General features: G+C 39.3%; 1 pseudogene across 1 annotated transcript; it reads right to left on the reverse strand.

Annotated features, from left to right (window-relative positions):
• Window positions 1-6615: 6615 nt before the first annotated feature.
• Window positions 6616-9607, reverse strand: LOC112608299 (annotated as a pseudogene). Its single transcript, XR_003115971.1, has one exon. The product of XR_003115971.1 is annotated as a serine/threonine-protein kinase PRP4 homolog pseudogene (transcript).
• Between the last annotated feature and the right edge of the window lie 13769 nt (window positions 9608-23376).

Here is a 23376-nt window from a genome sequence, read left to right on the forward strand (position 1 = left end):
GGGGCCTATCATGGGGAGGGGGGAGGGGGGAGGGATTGCATTGGGAGTTATACCTGATGTAAATGACGAGTTGATGGGTGCAGCACAGCAACATGGCACAAGTATACATATGTAACAAACCTGCACGTTATGCACATGTACCCTAGAACTTAAAGTATAATAATAATTAAAAAAAAAAAAGAAAAAAAAAAAAAAAAAACCTCCGTAAAAACTCATAAACAGTGGGGTTCTGAGAGCTTCCAAGTTGGTGAACACATCCACATTTCAGGGAAGTGGCACCCCGCAACTCACGTGGACAGAGGCTCCTGCCATCTGGACCCTTCCAAACCTCATTCTATGAAGGTTTGGCTGCTGAATTGCGTCCTTAAAATAAACGAGTAACAGGCCAGGCACGGTGGCTCATGCCTGTAATCCTAGCACTTTGGGAGGCCAAGGCATGTGGATCGCTTGAGCTCAGGAGTTGGAGACCAGCCTGGGCAACATGGCAAAGCCTTCCACAAAAAATTAACTGTGCATGGTGGTGTGCACCTATAGTCCCAGCTACCTGGGGAACTGAAATGGGAGGATCGCTTGATCCTCCTTGAGCCCAGGAAGCTGAGGCTACAGTGAGCCATGATCCTGTCACTGCACTCCAGCCTGGGTGACAAAGTGAGACTCTGTCTCAAAAAAAAATTAAAATTAAATAAACCAGTAACAGTAAATAATGTGTTTTCTTAGGGGGAATATAGAAGAAAAAAAAAAACTACAATACACTGTTACAAAAGTATAGGAGAGAAAAAAAAAAGTTTTAAAATAATAAAGTGCTTTCCTGAGTTCTGTGAGTCATTCTAGCAGATAACCAAACCTGAGGAGAGGGGTCATGGGAACCCCAGTTTATAGCCATTGGTCAGAAGTACAGATGGCCCAGTACTTGCAACTGCCATCTAAAATGGAGGCAGTCTTATGGGACTGAGCTCTTAAACCTTAGAGTCTGACACGAACTTCCGGGAGTTAGTGTCAGAATTGAATAGGATCATAGGACTCCCAGGTGGTGTCAGAAGTAGAAGTGGTGTTGGAAAAGACACCACATACATAGTGTCAGGAGGAAGTAAGACCCCTCCTACTTTTTCACACAGTTACTATAAGGATAAGATAACAGAATTTAGCAAACAATGGTCCCCAGTATTAGTATTATCATTGCTACTAGAAAAAAAAAAAACCACCAATTGGAACACGAACAAAGATAATTAATAGGTAATTCACAATAGAAGAAAAGCAAATGATCAAACAGCAGATAGGATGTTCAATGTCATCAATCATTAAAGAACTGCATCTTAAAGTTAGATACCATTTTCTACTCATCTAATAATTGCCAAATATTAAAAATAATGGCAATGCCAGGTGCCAACAAGGAGTCACTTCAATGGGAACGTAAATGGTATAGCTTCCTTAATGGCAAAGAGGCCATTTGTATCAAAAGTCATGAAAACTATATGTATGTCCTTTGACCTCACTATTTTATTTCTAGGAATACATCCTAAAAAGCAGAAGAAAACCATAAATTTGCACAAATATTAGCTGCAAAGATGCTCCTTATGGCATTACTCATACCAACAAAAGGAAAAAAATTGGAAGCCATCTAAAAACCCTATATCCAGGGAAATCATTAAATAGAATATGTTTTGTCTTTAGTAGAATATCATGCAGCTATGAAAACAAAAATATTTAATGACAGGAAAGATTTTCGTGATATAATAGGTGATTAAGGGAGGTTATAAAATAGTTTGTACAGTATTTGAAATTGCATATATTCATATTTGTTTGATGAAATGTAAGTAAATATGTCAAAATATTCAGTGTAGGTTGTCTCTAGGTGCAAATTTACAGGAGGTTGTACTTTGCTCCTTATTTATCTGTAAATTCTAAAGTATCTATAATAAACATTCATTACTTTTGACATGATTAAACAAACTTTTTAATGCAATTTTATTACCCTATTATGAAGACTGAAAATCTATCAAGAAAATTTTCTCTAAAGTAGTCTAAGAAACTAAAAAAAAATTATTCTAGTGGGCCTTCTCAGCCTACTCTCAGTTATTTTATTCACTAATTCATTTATTTGTTCTTCCAATCTCTACACAACCATAGTGACTGGATTACAGACACAATTCCAGTGGGATTTCTGTCCCAGTGAGCTCCCAGGTTAGTGCAAATCTGAGAACTCAGGACAATAGAGGCAGGCAGAATCAAAGAAAGTCAACTGCTGGGAGGAAAAAGGTGAACATATGGGGAAGACCACAGAGAACAGCCCAGCCTGAGCCTATTACAAGGAACAGCCAGTGTAGGAGCCAGCCTGGTGGAGAAGAGCAGGTAGCAGAGGGCAGTCCAGGCAGAGGGCCCAGCTTGGACAAAAGCAAGAAGGCTTGAAAGTACAGGCACATGTTAATTGACATGGCCAGGACATGGGGTGACTTTAAGGGAATAGCTAAAGAAAGCTGGTTTGGTCGAGATCTGGTTTGGCATTTTTCTTAATTTTCAAAAAAAGAAGTAAGGAAGCCATGCAGAGTTCTTGCCACCCCATTCATATTTGATGATAGGGTGACCCTGATCGTTCTAAATATAGTAGACTGGCCCCTCTGCCCTGAGCTTATGGCCACAATGACTTCCACAAAAGAGCCAGGAAGCCTAAGAGGTCTGAATTTCAGTAGGAACTGGATGGGCCGGTTGTCCCCGGGGGTTCCTTCTTTCTTGTAAAGGTTAAAGGCATAAAACTTTCTCTCTTGTTAAACATTGTACATACCCCAGTGTCAGCCACTCAGCTGAAAAGAAAAAAACCACAAGTAGAATTTTTGGCAGAGCAGTATTGCATTGAATGAAGAACTGTTGCACAACACTCCTTCCTTACCCTCCCTCCTTACACAAATACACATTTTTACTTTGACAGGCGAGAAGGTCGGGGGGAGTGGGGAGATTAAAATTGGAACAAGAAATGAAAGTGGGCTGCGAGAAGAAATGTCTGAAATTTCTCAATCAAGAGGGAGAAGCATCTCCCAATAAGGACCAAACATCTGCAGATTCTTCCCGTCTGTTTCTCTTGAGGTTCATCCCTGTGGTCAGAACCCAAAGAATAACCTCCCTTGCCCTTCTGCATCTATCCTTTGACTGTCAATTATGTGCCAGGCACTGTGTCCAGCCAAGGATCTCTCCAGTAAGGACTCTGGGAAAATTCAGAGAAGAATTTCCAAAGCCTCCAGGGGCAAACAGTGGTTAGGTTACTAACCAGCACATTAACGATTCAAAAGTGATGAATGATAATCAAATCTACCCTTTACTCAGCTCTTACTATATACCAAGCATGGTGCTGGGTGGTCTACAAGTTTATCTCATTTAATCCTCACAACAATGCACGCATCAGGGTCTATTATTATTGTCCCTACTTTAAGATTTAAGAAAACCTGAAGCTGGGAAACATTAATCCCAGTTTATTCAAGGCTAGTGAGTGGCAGACCTAGGATAGTTATCACCTCCCCACCTCTGCTACTCCCCCCTCCTCCATTCCAATCTGTTTTCTGGTCTGACTGAGCAATTTGTATTTTCCTGAAGGGACCAGGCATCCACTTCCTCTGAACCTTTGTTCAGGATATGGTTCTCACTCAGAGCCCTGCCCCTCTTCCCCCTGATTAGCTGGCAGTCACCCCTATCTCTTACCCATCAGCTCAACTGTAACTTCCTCCAGGAAACCCTCCTAGACCTCAAAGGCTTCAGATTACATTACATTCAGCACAGGGATCCCCTTGTCCTTCTCTGAAAGTAAAACAACCATGCTTATCTCTAGGCTTTTTGGACATGGTTTCCCTTCCACTTAAAATGATCTTCATTCACATGTACACACATGCACACTCATATATACACACTTGTTCACATGTATGCACATAAACACCTCTTTCCTCTAATCCCACTCATCCTTCAGGTAGCATAAAAGTCAACAACTCTGAGAATCCTGGTCTGAACCATTCCCACAGCCCACCCCCTCAAGACGGAGGTGCCTCTGCTCCTCAGCCCTGCAGGACACAATGCTTGCTGTGAATCATAGTCTTCACACCGTTTTGTCATTGTTTCCATGGCACAATTAAACTTTAGGGGAGCAAATACCTCTTGCCTCAGAGCCAAGCACATAATAAGTACTCAATAACTATTTTTTTAATAAATGAATGCTTACCCTACCTACTTCCTTCTTGTCTGTGCCACTCAAATATGGAAATAATTACGTGCCCCAATGTCTTGACTTGGCTTTGGTTGATATTTTCATTGTAACCAGAGATCCCATGCTTCTATGACAAGAAATGAAGAATACTGGAAGAATAAAAACAAATCCTTGCTATACGTGTTTTTGAGAACAAACCACATTGGGGTATGTAATATCATTTTTCCAAAGGTAAGAAGTAACTTGGGGTTGGGGAGGGGAAGCCATGAGTTAAGAGGAGGAAAGACTTTACTGAAAATCAAGGCTCTCATCCTATATCCAAACATTATGAAAATGAGTCAATTATTTGTAAGGAACTCTCACAAGATATACTTTCTTTTGTTTAAAGTGACATTTATTTAATTTAAGAGGTCTATATTCAGATAGGTCATTCCTACCTCTATTCTTATCTACTCCATTCCATTCCCGAAGCCTCATTTTGGTAAAAACTTACATAACTTCCTTTAGTATCTGTCCAGTGTTTCTTTAATGTAAATATAAGCATAAATTTATTTGTTGGTTCCCACCCAAACTCTTTTTTTTTTTTTCTTTTCTCAACTTTTATTTTAGGTTCAGGGGGTACATGTCCAGATGTGCTGTGGGTAAATTGTGTGTCACCAGGGTTTGATATACAAATGATTTCATCACCCACGTAGTGCGCATGGTACCCAATAGGTGGTATCCCTCATCAAGTAGGTCCCTGTGTCTATTGTTCCCTTCTTTTTTTCCTTGTTCACAAAATACTTTATTATCTAGTGGTGCATACTGAGAACATACAGGAATCTACATGGCCCACTTCACATGCAGTAGAACAATCTTCACTTTACAAGAAGTGAGTGTCAACTGTTTTATGCAATAGACAACACTTTAAAGTCACATTCTTAAAGAAAAGCTTCATTTACAAAAGAAATAAAAAGTAAAGCAGCAATTACTGCTTTTAAAAAGCAGCTGCTTTGTTCAAGAGTGGAAGGTTTATGCTTGTATTGAAAGACAACATGATCACAGATAATGAAAACAATGAACACATGAAAACGCTTTTACCATAAAGCAGTACACTTTCAAAATGAGATCCACATAGTTAAAAATTTCATTACGCTGTCTATCTAACCTTTAAATATGAGGACTTTCAGAATTAGGCCTCAACATTTGTAATTAGTAAATGAAAACTATGCAACGTTTCTATGTCACTAGGAACTGTATTTTACAAAATGTATATAAAGTCTATAGCAAGTTGATTTTTAAAAAGCAAAGTTAATAAGAAATAGTACACTGAAGGCGCTCTATCCATTAAGCGCGTTCTCTTCCAATTTTAAATGTGATGAACAGAACAAAAATTGTAACTATGCCACAGTTGCAATGCCAAAAAAAAAAAGATCAATTATCACACATGCAAGTAATTCTGCCACAAAGCTAACATCCCCCATTTGTCAGTTGTTCCAATAAAATGACATCTTAAAACACCAGAGCTGTCGATGGTGTAGCTTACCTTCAGTGTACTGAATGCGGTACACAACCTGCTTTTTTTTTTTTTTTTTTCTTAGTTTTACTTTACTTGAAGTCTGGGATATACGTGCAGAATGTGCAGGTTTGTTACATAGGTATACATGTGCCATGGTAGTTTGCTGCACCTATCAACCTATCATCTAGGTTTTAAGCCCCGCATGCATTAGGTATTTGTCCTAATGCTCTCCCTCCCTTTGTCCCCCACCCCAACAGGCCCCGGTGTGTGATGTTCCCCTCCCTGTGTCCATGTGTTCTCATTGTTTAACTCCCACTTATGAGTGAGAACATGCGGTGTTTGGTTTTCTGTTCCTGTGTTATTTTGCTGAGAATGATGGCTTCCAGCTTCATCCACTTCCCTGCAAAGGACAAGAACTCATTCTTTTTTATGGCTGCATAGTATTCTGTGGTATATATGTGCCACATTTTCTTTAAAGAGACCATCCCTGCAGGCAGGCTCAAGAAGGAACAGACCCCTTTCGGCACTGAATACATCAACGGCATGCTGCACCTAGGAAAACATGAATATAAACAGCATTTATGCTGACCATTTTATCTGAAGACCAAAATGAAGCCAAGTCTGCTAAAAACAAATCAACCACCCAATATTACTACTCGTTTTATAACAGATGCTTTTGTCTTTAATGTGAACTGCAACCATATACATTAGCGCTGTAATTTTCTTCAGTCTTGGCAATTTAAAACAGTTCTGTGGTGAAATTTCACATAAGACACAAAACAGATTAACTAACATTTCTAAAAGAAATTCAAATATATCATGCTTCCTCAAATCTGCTGGAGAAATATTTATAAGTTTATATTCATTAATAAAGTGCTGTGAAATTTCTTCAGTCCCTGTATTTACTCAAACCCTTGGAGTTTCTTCATCTTGCTTAAATTTTGTCCTGGATGAAGGCATGCTGTAGGGCCTGGTTGATGCTAAAGCTAGGCCCAACGTTAGAATCTGGTCCAACAAGTCCTTTAGCTGGTATACTTTTTTACATCAGTCTTCAGGAAGTGTCTGGCACCCAATCAAGTCAGCCAATAGGTCCTTAGTTGGATTAATGGTGCTCATAACAATAACTTTCTCCCTGTCTGTTACTTTATCAACTTCTACGTACATGAAGTTGAGATTTTGATCAAAATGCTGATCTTTGAATGCACCTTTTGAATCATCATATTTGGCATCTTTCCTTTGAGATTCATCACAAGCTTCAATATACGGTTATTAGTTTTGCCGGGAAATAAAATTTTTCCAGTATAGAGTCCATATAAGGTACAACCTACTGACCACATATGTATACCATAGTCACAGCTTTTACCTATAATGATTTCAACAGCACGATAAAATCTACCGACAAGATAAGGTATAACGTCATTATCCGCAACATGTGAAGCCAACCCCAGATCACAAACTTTAAAATAGTTTCTGATGATTAACCAGGATATTGTCTGGCTTGTTGTCTACATGTAGGATATCGCATATTTTGAGGAATTTCAATGCCAGGAAAACTGCTGACTATGGGATCTTACAGCTTTAATATGAAAACCAGTATCTTTATCATATTTTTTAACACCTCTTGTAAGTTCATACTGAGAGGCTCGAATATGAGACAGAGATGTTTGTGATAGAAGCACTTGAAGAGTCGCAGACAATGAAGTTTGTCATCAGGATCGGCATCAAATTCTTTCAAGAACTCTAGTTCTTTTAAACCAGTCTTTTGCATGAACTCATTGTTTCTGATGACCTTGACAGCCACTTCTTGGCTGGCTCTTGCATTATCTCTGGCTCATAAAACATTACTGAATATACCTTGCCCAGTGTAGCCATACACATTGTAACATTTATCTAGGACTTCACCTATGTTCACATGATAATAGCCTTCTGAATCAGTCCAGTTATCTCTGAGGTTGGGATTCTCTTTGAATCTTATCCATTGCCAGCAGCCCAGAGACAAGCACTATCAAAATCGTCAGCAAACATATCATCAGATTCTCAGATTCTGTAAAACATATCAAGTACTAACAACTTCTTCTGAGATGAACCATTATTCTGTTCAACTGTCATTAGATTATGCTTGGCTTTCACTGAGGCCTCAAATGTATCAACATTTTCCCATTCATACTCTTTAACAACAGCAGCTACTCGCTCCAGAAGGATAGGTGATCATGTTTTCGTACTGCTCTGGGGGATGCTTGGTTCAGATGACACGGACATATTGCTATCTTCAGCAAGATATTTATTTTCTGAACAATTGCCTGCCTTTGGATTCTTCTCTGTTCTATTAGGGCTTCTTCATCTTCTTCCTCCACATCAAAATCTTCAAGGTTATCATCAGACAAATATTTCTGTTCAACTTTCATTTCTTCAGAAACACTTCCTTTAAATTTATCTTCCTTTACTTTGCTTCTGCTCCTTCATCTACGACCACCCCATGACTGAGACCACCTTTTCAAGCATGATCTGCTCCTCCAACCTCTGTCCCTTTCCCAAGGAGACCTGCATCTTCTTCTTGGAGACCCGACTTTTTGTGCTACGTCTGAGTGGGGAATGAGACTTCCTTTTAATGGGAGATCTACTTCTTCTTCGAATTGAAGACCACCTATTGATGGGGCTGGCATCTTTTGATCTTTCATGTCTATTGAGGATATCATCTCAAGGTCATGTTCTTGAAGAAGAAAGTTGTCCTCTCTCTGGTTCTCTTCATTTTCCTTCTAAGGATCGGCTCAGCTGTTCCACCAGGAGACAGTGTTCAAGAGGGAGATTTGCTCTGCTTAGATCTTCTATCATTTAAAAGTAGAGACCTACTTCTTCTTGATTTATCATGTGGTTTTGGAGACAAACTTCTTTTAGGACTACAACTAGGTCTTCTACTGGGTGACCTATTTTCTTTCTCAGATGAAGTATCTTTTTTTAATTGGGTTCTTTTCTTTATCAGCTTCAGACTGTTTTCATTTTCTCTTTCTGGACTGTGACCTTCTGTCTTTGGATTTACCTCTTAAATCAACTGGGGATCTCGATTTTTTACCTTGATCGTGACTTCTACTTTCATTTACAATTGGGGATTTGTCTTGTTTTTTTATTTACTCTTATCTTCAGTTTTAACCTTATCATCAGCAGGAGATCTGGCCTTACCAATTTTCTCTTAAGATCACCTTCTAAGGGTAGGGGATTTTAATTCTCTTGCTTGATTTTGAGACTTACTTCTTTTGATTGGCTTTTAGACTTTTTCCTCTCCTTTGACTTGCTCCTAGTTGTTTTCTGTTTAACTATTTCAATACCCCCCTTACTTTTCTTCTTATCAGACCTACATCTACTCCGTTCTTTGGATCTGCTTTTACTTCGTTTTTTGTAGTACTTTTATTGTCCACAGTTCAAGTTTCCCCTTTGTACTTGAAGATCTAGTACTAGATCTATTTCCATTTCTTGCCTTTCATGAATCTCCCCCTCTTCTTCAGAGCCAGACTCATAATTTTGTAAAATGAACCCCATACCAGATTGGACCTTTCCTTCCATTAACTCACTATCAAGTTCAGCCTTAATCAAGGCTCTCTGTTTTTCCAAGTCTTCTAGCAAAGCTAAATCATCAAGTTTAGTTCTTTTTGCTGGAGACATACCCTCTTTATCAGAAGCATCCGTAACCTCTTTTCTTTTGTGTTTCTTGCATTTATGCTTATGTTTATGCTTTTTATCCTTGTCTTCTGAGGAATGTTTATGTTTCTTATGTTTACTTCTGTGTTTATACTTTTTTTACTTATTTTGTTCTTATTTTGAGATTGGTCTTCTGATACTTCTCCATTTTCTTCATGTATACTCTTTTCAGAATTATCAGCATCTTCCATCTCCGGCTGTTCCCGCAGCGTCTGGGTCTCCGCCGGGGCCATCTTGAACTTCCTGACTCTGCCGCCACTGTGATGGTGGCTTCCTGGACCGTGAAAGGCAGTGGAAATGGAAGAAGGAAAAGAGCTGCCGCACACGTGCCTCTTGTTCCCTTTTTAGTGTTCATGTGTACTCAATGTTTAGCTCCCACTTATGAATGAGAACAGGCAGTATTTGGTTTTCTGTTCTGCATTAATTCACTTAGGATCATAGCTTCCAGCTGCATCCATGTTGCTGCAAAGACCATGATTTTGTTTTTTATGGCTTCATAGTATTCCATGGTGTATATGCACTACATTTTCTTTATCCAATCTAGGTTGAGTCCATGTCTTTGCTATTGTGAATAGTATTGCAATAAATATACAGGTGCATGTGTCTTTTTGGTAGAATGATTTATTTTCCTTTGGGTATATACCCAGTAATAGGATTGTTGGGTCAAATGGTAGTTCTTAGTTCTTTGAGAAATCTCCAAACTGCTTTCCACAGTGACTGAATTAATTTGCATTCCCACCAGCAGGGTATAATTGTTCCCTTTTCTCCTCAACCTTGCTAACATTGTTGTTTCTTGACTTTTTAATACTCGTCATTCTGACTGGTGTGAGATGGTATCTCATTGTGGTTTTGATTTGCATTTCTCTAATGATCAATGTTGTTGAGCATTTTTTCATATACTTGTTGCCACATGTATGTCTTCTTTTGAGAAGTGTCTGTTCATGTCCTTTGCCCATTTTTTAAAGAGGTTGCTTGTTCTTCACTTGTTGATTTAAGTTCCTTATAGACTCTGGATATTAGACTTTGTCAGATGCATACTTTGCGAATGTTTTCTCCCATTTTGTAGGTTGACTGTTTATTCTGTTGATAGTTTATTTTGCTGTGCAGAAGCTCTTTAGTTTAATTTGACCTCACTTGTCTGTATTTGCTTTTGTTGCAGCTGCCTTTGGAGACTTCATCATGAAATCTTTGTCAAGGTCTATGTCCAGAATAGTAATTTTTAGGTTTTCTTTTATGGTCTTTATAATTTTGGGTCTTATATTTAAGTCTCTAATCTATTTCGAGTTGATATTTATGTATGTGGTAAAAGGAAGGAGCTTGGTTTCAATCTTCTGCATATGGCTAGCCAGTTATCACAGCACCATTTAATCAATAGAGAGTCCTTTCCCATTGCTTGTTGTTGTCGGCTTTCCCAAAGATCAGATGGTTGTAGATGTGTAGCTTTATTTCTGGGTTCTCTAACCTGTTTTATTCGTCTATGTGTCTATTTTTATAACAGTTCTATGCTGTTTTGCTTACTGTAATCTTGTAGTATAAAGTCGGGTAGTGTGATGCCTCCAGCTTTGTTTTTTTACTTACGATTGCTTTGACTATTCAGGCTTTTTTTATTCCATATAAATCTTAGAATTGTTTTTTCTAATTCTGTGAAAAATGATTTGGTAGTTTGATACAAATAGCATTGAATCTGTACATTGCTTTAGGATGTATGGCTATGGTTTTTTTGTTTTTTGTTTTTTGTTTTTTGTTTTTTGAGACATAGTCTTGCTCTATCACCAGGCTGGAGTGCAGAGGCACAACCTCGGCTCACTGCAACCTCCGCCTCCTGAGTTCAAGAGGTTCTCCTGTCTCAGCCTCTCAAGGAGTTGGGATTACAGGTGTGTGCCACCACCCCCAGCTAATTTTTTGTATTTTTAGTAGAGAGGGGGTTTCACCATGTTAGCCAGGATGGTTTCAATTTCCTGATCTCGTGATCCACCCGCCTCGGCCTCCCAAAGTGCTGGGATTACAGGCATGTGCCACCCTGCCCAGCCGGCCATTTTAACATTGATTCTTCCTATCTATGAGCACGAACCATTTCTTCATTTGTTTGTGTCATCTCTGATTTCTTTCAGTGGTGTTATGTAATTCTTGTAGGATATTTCACCTCCTTCTTTTAGCTGTATTCCCAGGTATTATTCTTTTGTGGCTATTGTGAATGGGATTGCATTTTTTATTTGACTCTCAGGTTGGACATTATTTGTGTATAGAAATGCTACTAATTTTTGTGCATTGATTTCGTATCCTGAAACTTCAGTGAAGTTGTTTATCCATTCCAGGAGCCTTTGGGCAGAGGCTATAGGGTTTTATAGGTATAATAGCATCTGTGAAGAGAAATAGTTTGACTTCCTCTCTTCCTATTTGGATGACTTTTATTTCTTTCTCTTGCCTGATTTCTCTGGCTGGGACTTCTAGTACTATGTAAATAGGAATGGTGAAAGTGGGCATCCTTGTCTTGTTCTAGTTCTCAAGGAGAATGCTTCCAGTTATTGCCCATTCAGTAGGATGTTGGCTGTGGGTTTGTCATAGATGGCTTTTATTCTTTTGAGATATGTTTCTTCCATTTTTAGTTTGTTGAGGAATTTTAGTATGAAGAGATGTTGAATTTTATCAAAAGCCTTGTTGTTTTTAGCCTTGTTTATATAATGAATCACATTTAGTGATTTGCATATGTTAAACCAAACTTGCATCCCAGGAATAAAGCCTACTTGTTTGTGGCCAATTAGCTGTTTGATGTGCTTCTAGATTTGGTTTGCTAGTATTTTGTTGAGGATTGCTGCATCTATGATCATCAGGAATACTGGCCTTAAGTTTTCTTTTTTTATCTTGTCTCTACCAGGTTTTGGTATCAGAATGATGCTGGTCTCAGAGAATGAGTTATGGAGGAGTCCCTCTACTTCAACTTTTTTGGAATAATTTCAGTAGGGTTCATACCAGTTCTTCTTTGTACATCTAGTAGTATTTGGCTGTGAATCCATCTAGTCCAAGGCTTTTTCTGGCTGATAGGATTTTTTTTTAATTACTTATTCCATTTCAGAACTCATTATTGGTCTGTTCAGGATTTCAATTTCCTCCTGGTTCTATCTCGGGAGGTTGTATGTTTCCAGGAATTTACCCATTCATTTTTCTTTATTTTTGTCTGCCTGCATTGATTCAAAGGAACAGTCTTTGAGCTCTGAGATTATTTCCTCAGCTTGCTCTATTCTGTTATTAATGCTTCCAATTGCATTATGAAATTACTGTAATGAATTTTCAATTTTCTGAAATTCAGTTTCGTTCTTTCTTCAAGTGGCTACGTCATGTTTCAACTGTTGGACTGTTTTACTTGGATTCAGTTTCAACTTTCTCTTCTATCTCATTGAGCTTCCTTGTTATCCGGATTCGGAATTATATGTCTGTCATTTAGCCATTCCACTCTGGTTAAGAACCATTGCTGGGGAGCCAGTGCAGTCATCTGGAGGTAAGAAGACACTGGCTTTTAGAATTGCCATAATTCTTGCACTAGTTCTTTCTCATCTGTATGGGCTGATGTTCCTTTAATCTTTGAAGTTGTTGTCCTTTGAATGGGTCTTTTTGCTTGTATATTCTTTGATGTCGTTAAGGGTTTTATTGTGGCATAAGTTGGGTCTAATCAATTGGCTTCATTTCTGGATGCTTTCAGGAGGCCAAGGCTCTGCTCAACACTCCTGAGCTTCATGCTCTCATCCTGAGGAGCTGGCATCAAGCCTACAGCTTTGCTCTCTGGCCCCTCTAGGTCAAGCACCTGTTGCATTGGAGAAGCTGAGGTGTTCCCAGTGTGCTAGCAACAACATTCAGATGGGGGCTGCCAACAAAAGTGCTGTGACAGGATGGTGGTGGGTACACAAGAGAGTACACTGTGACAGGGGAGCCATGGATGACAGGGGAGCCATGGGCAGCAGGGCAGCAAGGCAGCAGGGAGCTGCCAGCAAGTGCACACCAACAGGGCAGCAGGAGGCCATGGGTGAGTGCCCACCAACAGGGCAGCAGGGGGACTACATATGTGTGCATGCTGGCTGGGCAGCAGTGGGGCTGTGGCAACATGGCTGGGAAGAGTCTACAGGTTGGTATGTACTAGTGGGAGTCTCTGCAAAAGTACTCCAGTGGGAAGGAGGGGGCTGCCAGTGAAAGAGATTTGATGGTGGCTACTGGCAAGCATTTCAGTGGGGCAGCTAAGGTTGTGCTGCAAGTGAGTGCAGCCAGGCAGGGACCCTAGGAGAGGCTGGCAGATGGGACATTCATTTGAGACTGGCCCCATCCCACAGGAAAGATAGCCCTGCTGTCTCCAGATCCAGCAACTAACAAAGGCTAAAGTCACCTAGAGGAATATGGGTGCTCATGGGATGGGTGACCATGGCTTGGGATGGGTGCTCATGGCTGTGTGCTCCACTGCAGCCTTTCCCATGCCAACCCTCTGGGCTCCATACAGACAGGAGTTCTGTCTCTGCTAACTCTCTGGACAGTTCTCCCTGCCAACTCAAATGTCTGTAAGGGTTGTGAGTCTCTTGTAGCTAAGATCCCAAGGTCTTTGGCAAGAGTGGGCCTCTTCATGCCTATTTCATTCACCCTTCCCCTAGGAGCCCCTCAGGGCCAAGAACAGTTCCAGTGGTCAGCAACCCTGTGCCGGTTTCCCAGCTTCCTCCCCTTTCAGCCCCAGGGCTTGCATCTTCCCTGTATCCACTCTCAATTCCTTTTCAAAGATCTGTTTGAAGTATGCCAGTCTGCTTGATGTTCTGGTTGCTCTTGGTGGGAGAAGCTCTTCCTGGCTGTGTCTAGTTGGCCATCTTGGCTCTTCTTCCTGAAATACTCTTTCAACGCTAATGGTTCATATTTGATATAATCTTTACCTTGAAACGAAGATGTTTCCTTTTTTGTTTGCATTGGGAAATTGTATTTACTGCCTGTTGTGGTTTCAATGGGCTCTCCAAAGTTCATGTGTGGGAAACTTTATTCCTAAACCAACCGTGTTAAGAGGCGGGACCTTTAAGAGGTGAGTAGGTCATGAGGGCTCTGCCTCATTAATGGATTAGGGCTGTTATCATGGGAGTGATTCTTATAAAAAGATGTTTTCAGCCCCCTTCCCTCTCTCTCTTATCGTCCATCACATGATGCTACAAGAAGGCCCTTACCAGATGCCAGCACCTTGATCTTAGACTTTCCACCCTCAAGAAATGTGAGGAAATAAATTTCTTTCCTTGAAAAATTACTCAGTTTTGAGTATTCGACACAGAAGAGCAGCACAAAACAGACTAAGAACTCACCTTATATTTGTTATGAGAAATTAAACTTATTTATCATGCTTATAATAGTTAACCCATTGACTTAAAATCTCATACATCTTCATGCATTTAATCCAAGTAACAACTGAAATGGTACAAGGTCCCTTGGGATTAGGAGAATATATTTGTAAGTTTATCCCCCATTATATAGTTTATACAATTAAAAATAGAGTTTTATATAAGATTCATTTTAAAATCCAATGCAAGTGAAAATCAACAATGATAAGTCATGTTAATAGCATGTACCCTTGATATAATATACTAAAAACGAACCTCTGTGGTCTTCACCCCCCAAACGCATAACTCCAGTCTAATAATGAGAAAAACATCAAACTCCAATTTAGGGAATTTTACAGATTACCTGAACAGTATGCCTCAAAATTGCCAAAGTCATTGGGGGAAAAAAAAAAAAAAAAAGTCTGAGAAACTGTCACAACCAAGAGGAGCCTATGGGACATGACAACTAAATGTAATATGATATCCTGGATGGGCTCTTGGAACAGAAAAAGGATATTAGGTTAAAACTATGAAAATCTGAATGTAATTTAGATCTTCCCCACAATCCTAGTTGAACCAGCCTAGTTCAACCAATAGTCAGCCTACTCCTAGACATGTGATAAAGTTCATCCAAGATAAACATAGCTACATAACTGACTCATAGCTGTCCACAAACACATGAGCGAGCCCAGCCAAGACCAAGTCTAGTCCAGATCATCTGAATCCCACTGAATCCTAAGTTAAATAAATATTTTGTGGTTGTTTCTTACACAGTATTTTTGTGGCAATCTACAGTGGATTGCCCAACTAGAACACGATTATTGGTACATCCTAACAGGAAAAAGGTATTTTGGTGAAGAAGAAAGAGGGGGAAAATTCCAGGAGATATGGAGGTTTATGTACTCCAAAAATCTAGTATACTCACTAAACTCTAGTATAGTGATTAAGCATGTTGAGCTCTTGCGTAAGACTACTTGGGTTCAACTCACCATCAACTACTTGGTTCTGTGACCTTGAGCAAGTGACCTGAACAACTCCTTTATATGTAAAATGGTGATAACAATAGTACATATCTCCTATGTACAGAACTGTAAAGTTCAAAAGAGTTGTAAGTATAAATTTATTACAACAGTGTCTGGTACATATAGTACATATTCATTAATGTTATCTAGCAGTAGTGATACTAGCAGTAGTAATAAAATAGTAGTGGTATCCTCAAGCGAATCTGTCTACCCAGAATGTCCTTCCCACACTTCTTTACCTGAATAATTTCTAATCCTCATTAAAACTCTTGTTATCTCCCCCAAGGAGACTTTCCTTTATATCTTTCCTTTGGATTTGCATAGAACCCAGTACTTTTCCCTTTCCCTGTAGCTTGGGACATAATTCTGAAATTTTCTTTCTATGTATTTGCCTTTTCCTCTAGACTTTAAGTTTCTTGAGGATACATTCTACACCTTGTTGTTCTCTTTGTAACCCAAATGTGAGCTTCATGCCACAAGCATATGCCCCTTAAGATCTAGACAAGATAAAAAATGAACAGCTAAATAAAATGTGATCAACGGACCAAGATGGCCAATTAGAAGCAGCTGCAGTACATGGCACTAACGAAGAGGAATAAAAGTAGCAAGTGAATTCAGCACCACCAACTGAGATATCCAGTTTCTTGTACCGGGACTGACTAAGCAAACAATTTAACCCACAGATAATGAAGAAAACCAGGGTGGGGCAATGGCCCAGCCAGAAGCTGCATGGAGCCAAAGGAACCCCCACCCCCAACCAAGAGAAGCAGTGAGTAATTGTGTGACCCCGCCTGAGAAACCACAATTCTCACACAGAACTTTGCAACTCGTGAATCAGCAGATCTCCTCGTGAGCCCATGCCACCAGGGCCTTAGGTCTGACACACAACACTGTGTGGAGTCTTAGCAAAGCAGCTGCTCAGGCATGCACAGAGACCTAGGAGTGTTACATACTCCAGCCCTAGGATCCCGAGCAAGGCAGGATACCTGTTCATACCCCTAGGAAGGGGGCTGAATCCAGGGAGCCAAGCAGCATCATTCTGCAGGTTCCTCTTCCATGGCACCTCATACTGGCTTGGAATTCCAGCCAGCCAACAGCAACAGGTTGGAGTCTGCCTGAGACAGGACCAAGTTCCTGAGGGGAGGGGCAGCCCATCTCTGTGGTTCAGTCACCTCAGCCATTCCCGCCTCCTGGCTGTGGAGAATCCAAATGGTCAAGACAAGGAAGGGTCCCCCTATGACACAGCACAACTGTTTTGCCAGATCGTGGCTAGACTACTTCTTTAAACAGGGCCCCAATCCATTCCTCCTCACTGGGTGGGACCTCCTTGTGGGGGTTTCAGCCACTCCAGCCAGGGTTATGCAGACGCAGCTCTGATCTCTCCCTGGGATGGAGCTCCCAGGGGAGAGGCAGCCACCGTCTTTGTGGTTCAGGCAACTCAGCCATTTCAGTCTGCCAGCTTTTGAGAGTCCAAATCGTCCAGACAAGGAAGGGTCCGCCTCAGTGCAGCACATCTGCCCTACCAAAAAGCAGCCAGACTGCTTCTTTAAATGGATCACTGATCCTGTTCCTCCTGACTGGATGAGACCTCCCAACAGGATTCTCCAGCCACCTCCTACAGGTACATTCAGGCTGGCAACAGGTCAATTCCACCCTGGGACAGAGCTTTCAGAGGAAGGAGCAGGCTGCCATCATTGCTGTTTCACAGCCTTCACTGATGATACCTCCAGGTACAAAAAACACTGAGGCAACTAGGGTCTGGAGCGGATCCCCAGCAAACCACAGCCACCCTATAGAAGAGTGGCCTGACTGAAAAAAAAAAAAACAAAACAAAAAAAAAAAAAAAAAAAAACGAAAACAACAACATCAACAAAAATGACCCCACAAAAACCCCATTCAAAGGTCAGCAACCTCAAAAACCTAAGGTAGATAAGCCCACAAACATGTGGAAGATTCAACACAAAAATGCTCAAAACTCAAAAAGCCAGAGTACCTCTTCTCTGCCACATGACCACAACACCTCTCCAGCAAGAGCACAGAACTAGATTGAGGCTGAGATGGCTAAATTGACAGAAGTAGGCTTCAGAAGGTGGGTAATAATGAACTTCAATTAGCTAAAGAAACATGTTGTAACCCTGTGCAAAGAAGCTAGGAATCATGATAAAACAATACAGGAGCTGATAGCCGGAATAGCCAGTTTAGAGAGGAACATAACTGACCTGATGGAGCTGAAAAACACAAAAAGAGAATTTCACAACCTACAACCAATTGGCATACCTGAAAGAGATGGGGAGAATGGAATCAAATTGGAAAACATACTTCAGAATATCATCCTGGAGAACTTCCCCAACCTAGCAAGACAGGCCAACATTCAAATTCAGGAAATGCAGAGAATCCCAGTAAAATACTGCACAAGAAGCTCAACCTCAAGACATGTAATCTTCAGATTCTCCAAGACTAAAATGAAAGAAAAAATGTTAAGGGCAGCCAGAGAGAAAGGCCAGGTCACCTACAAAGGGAAGCCCATCAGATTAACAGCAGACCTCTCAGCAGAAAGCATTTAATCCAGAAGAGATTGGGGGCAAATATTCAACATTATTGAAGAAAGGAATTTTCAACCCAGAATTTTTTATCTGGCCAAACTAAGCTTCATAAATGAAGGAGAAATAAGATCCCTTTCAGACAAGCAAATGCTGAAAGAATTTGTAACCACTCAGCCTGTTTTGCAAGAGCTTTTGAAGGAAACACTAAATATGGAAAAGAAAAACTATTACCAACCATGACAAAAACACACTGAAGTACACAGGCAAGTGACACTATAAAGCAATCACATAAACATATCTGCAAAATAGCCAGCTGGTATCATGATGACAGGATCAAATTCACACATAACAATACTAACCCTAAATGTAAATGGGCTAAATGTCCCAATTAAAAGACACAGAATGGCAAGCTGGATAGAGAACCAAGACCCATTAGTACGTTATCTTCAAGAGACCCAATTCACATGCAAAGACACATGTAGGCTCAAAATAAAGAGAAGGAGGAAAATTTACCAAGGAAATGGAAGACAGAAAAAATCAAGGGTAGCAATCCTAGTCTCTGACAAAACAGACTTTAAACCAACAAAGATTAAAGAAAGACAAAGTAGGGCATTACATAATGGTAAATGGTCCAATTCAACAAGAAGAGCTAAATGTCCTAAGTATATATGCACCGAATACAGGAACACCCAGATTTATAAAGCAACTTCTGAGAGATCGATCTACAAAGAGACTTAGATTTCCACAGAAAAATAGTGAGAGACTTTAACATCCCACTGACATTATTAGACAGATCATCAAGGACAGAAAATTAACAAAGATATTCAGGACCTGAACTCAGCTCTGGATCAAGCAGGCCTGATAGATATCTACAGAACTCCCCACCCCAAAACAACAGAATATACATTCTTCTCATTGCCACATGGCGCTGACTCTAAAATTGATCACATAATTGGAGGTAAAACACTCCTCAGCAAATACAAAAGAACTGAAATCATAACAGTCTCTCAGACCACAGTGCAATCAAATTAGATCTCAAGAAATTCACTCAAAACCACACAATTACATGGAAATTGAACAATCTGCTCTTGACTGACTCTTGGGTAAATAGTGAAATTAAGGCAGAATCAAGAAGTTGTTTGAAACTAATAAGAACAAAAAGGTAATGTGTCAGAATCTCTGGGGTGCAGTTAAAGCAGTGTTAAGAGGGAAATTTATAGCACTAAATGCCCACATCAAAAAGCTATAAGGATCTCAGGTTAACAACCTAACATCACAACTAAAAGAACAAGAGAACCAAGAGCAAATAAATCCCAAAGCTAGCAGAAGACAAGAAATAACCAAGGTCAGAGGGGAACTAAAGGAGACAGAGATACAAAAAATCCTTAAAAAAATTAATGAACCCAGGAGCTGGTATTTTTTTTAATTAACAAAATAGATGGACTGCTAGCTAGACTAATAAAGATGAAAAGAGAGGAGAACCAAATAAACACAATAAAAAATGATAACGGGGATACTACCATTGACCCCCCAGAAATACAAACAACTGTTGGCGAATTCTATCAATACCTCTATGCACATAAACTAGAAAATCTAGAAGAACTGAATAAATTCCTGGACACCTTTGCCTTCCCAAGACTGAACCAGGAAGAAAATTGAATCCTTGAATAGACCAATAACAAGTTCTGAAATTGAGGCAGTAATAAATAGCATACCAACCAAAACACAAGTCCAGGATGAGATAGATTCACAGCTGAATTCTACCAGACATAAAGAAGAACTGGTACTATTTCTACTGAAACTATTCTAAAACATTAAAGAGAAGGGACTCCTCCCTCATTCTATGAGACCAATATCATCCTGATACCCAATCCTGATAGAGATACAACAAAAAAGAAAACTTCAGGCCAATATTCCTGATGAACATTGACACAAAAATCCTCAGTAAAATATTGGCAAACCAAATCCAGCAGCACTTTCAAAAGCTTATTCACCACAATCAAGTTGGCTTCATCCCCAGGATGCAAGGTTAGTTCAACATATGCAAATCAGTAAATGTGATTCATCACATAAGCAGAACTAAAGACAAAAACCACATGATTATGTCAAAAGATACAGAAAAGGCCTTCAGTAAATTCAACATCCTTTCCTGTTAAAAATTCCCAGTAGGTATTGAAGGAACATACCTCAAAATAATAAGGGTCATATATGACAAACCCACAGCCAATATCATACTGAATGGGCAAAAGCTTGAAGCATTCCCCTTGAAAGCCAGCACAAGACAAGGATGCCCTCTCTCATCACTCCTTTTCAACATAGTATTGAAAGTTCTGGCCAGAGCAATCAGGCAAGAGAAAGAAATAAAGCATATTCAAATAGGAAGAAAGGAAGTCAAATTATCTTTGTTTGCAGATGACATGATCTTATATCTAGAAAACCCCATCATCCCAGCCCAAAAACTTCTTAAGCTGATATGCAACTTCAGCAAAGTCAATGTGCAAAAATTTCTAGCATTCCTATACACCAAGCAACAGGCAAGCAGAGAGCCAAATAATGAATGAACTCCCATTCACAATTGCTACAAAGAGAATAAAATACATAGGAATATAGCTAACATGGGAAGTAAAGGACATCTTTAAGGAGAACTACAAACCACTATTCAAAAAATCAGAGAGGACACAAACAAAAGGAAAAAAAAATTCATGCTCATGGATAGGAAGAATCAGTATTGTGACAATGGCCATACTCCCCAAAGTAATTTATAGATTCAATGCTATTCCCATTAAACTACCATTGACGTTCTTCACCGAATTAAAAGAGAGTGTTTTAACATTCATATGGAACCAAAAAAGAGCTCAAATTACAAGACAATCCCAAGCAAAAACAACACAACTGGAGGCATCACGCTACCTGACTTCGAACTATACTACAAGGCTACAGTAACCAAAACAGCATGGTACTGGTACACAAACAGACACATAGACAAATGGAACAAAATAAAGAACTCAGAAATAAGGCTGCACACTTACAACCATCTGATCTTTGACAAACCTAACAAGATAAGCAATGGGAAAAGGATTCCCTATTTAATTAATAGTGCTGGGAGAAATGGCTAGCCATATGCAGAAAATTGAAACTGGACCCCTTCCTTTCATCATATACAAAAATTAACACAAGATGGTTTAAAGACTTAAATGTAAAACCCAAAACTATAAAAACCCTACAAGAATGAAAACCCAAGAGATAGACTAGAGGAGCCCTAAGGTATCCGTTAAACATTATTCATTAACTTCTCTCCTCTGCATCCACAATAGTCCTAGTTATGAACCACCCGTGGGGGAAATGACAAAATAATCACTCAAATTATTTTCTGTGTCCGTGGCTCAAATGAGGCTCCCAGCTGAGAAAGACTGGAATAGATTGAGGCAGGTCTAAGGACATGGAGTCTGGGTTCCTAGAAATACGATATGAGAAGGAGGGTTTCTTGGCTATTTCAGGCCTGAGAGGAAAAGAATGACCCAGAACTTTAAATATTAGAAGACTCTTTTGATCTCCTTATGTGGCCTTCTCCTATGGTTTCTCTTTTCTCAGGAAACCACATCAAGGTCCCAACAAAGGAGCCTCATGTCCATGGAAGACTCAACATTTAAACGTTTCTACCTTAATTCTAATTATGGTTATACATCACAGACTTGTGATGTCAGGACTGAAAGAAGCATTCATCATACACCTTTAAGCTTGTGTCCATAACCAAACAACATCTCCTAGAAAGTCCAATGAATGATATGTATGCCCAAATGTAAGCCAACTCTATATGTAGGAATAAGTCCCATTTTTCCTATCAGAATACCAATTTTAAGAAAAATTCTTGGCCAAGTCAAATATTAAAGCTTTTAGGAGTACACATAAACTAGTCATATTTTTATTCATAGTATTTAATATGGCCATTAAGTTATACAAACACATCTAAAATAACCTAATAAAAAACTATATTATGCAGAAATACTGCTTTTTCCCATTCTCATGTATATTACAATGTTTATTCAAAATCTTTATTGTGTATCTTCAACATCTTTATAATCATTAAATCAGTTTTCCAGAGTGTATCATCTATACTTCTGTGTAAGTTAACCCATGATTGTACTCATACTGCACATGTAATCTCAAGCAACAGGTGCCCATTTTTATAACATGCAAAGATTTTGTTTTCATTTGTCTTCTGGTGCATACTTGTGATCTTCAAAGAGTAACCACTTAAATTTATCATTTTATAAAGCCATCTGTTAAAAACTTATTTACACTCCTACCTACCACTTATATTTGGGAAACTGTGCCTACCCCAAGAAAAAGATTGAATCTGGGTTAGAGACTTTTGCTGCATTCTGACTATACCATGTTATTTCTGTAATCATCTAAAACTAGTGTTGCTTGAGATCATTTCAGGTTAGTTGTCTTCCTCCAGCATTATACTGATGATGGAAAAAAAATTGTTAAGATAGCACATAATCAGACACTCCACAAGGATTTGAATATGAAGAAACTCCCTCTTCTCTTTGAAGTAATAACAAAGTGAATTGAGTAAAGAACTTGCCTTATATTTGGACATGGAGAATAATACTTTTTATTATCTGTTTCAGCCTATGAATATCACAAATATACTGCAGTGTACTTTTAGTGTTAAAAGTTTTAAATTGTAAGTGTTTTTCATTTAAAATAATATATATAAATGCTATATTTTATTTTGCTGATTTTTACGTAAACTGTAAGGCTCTCAAAATATAAATGAAGCCTGCTTACATTAGTTCCTCTCTCCATATATAGAGATCTCCATCCTTCTTGTTTTGTCTGTAAGCTTTCTCATTCACCATCCTGAAATCCATTTATTTACTCAAGGAACACTTTGTAAGCCACTGCAATCATCAGGTTCTATTAGTTCATGAACATCAAAGGGCACAGAATGATCTCAAGTTGTCAAAAGTCAATGGTATAGAACACAAATTCATGTCAAAATATTTGTTGTTTTCCTTAAATTTACATTTTTTGTTTCAATTTGAGAAGAGTTGAGTAGTTTCTTTGCTGTCTTTACTGAGTTTAATTTAAGTTCCTT

The sequence above is a fragment of the Theropithecus gelada genome, chromosome 15 (genome assembly GCF_003255815.1).
Source record: "Theropithecus gelada isolate Dixy chromosome 15, Tgel_1.0, whole genome shotgun sequence".
Taxonomy (NCBI): domain Eukaryota; kingdom Metazoa; phylum Chordata; class Mammalia; order Primates; family Cercopithecidae; genus Theropithecus; species Theropithecus gelada.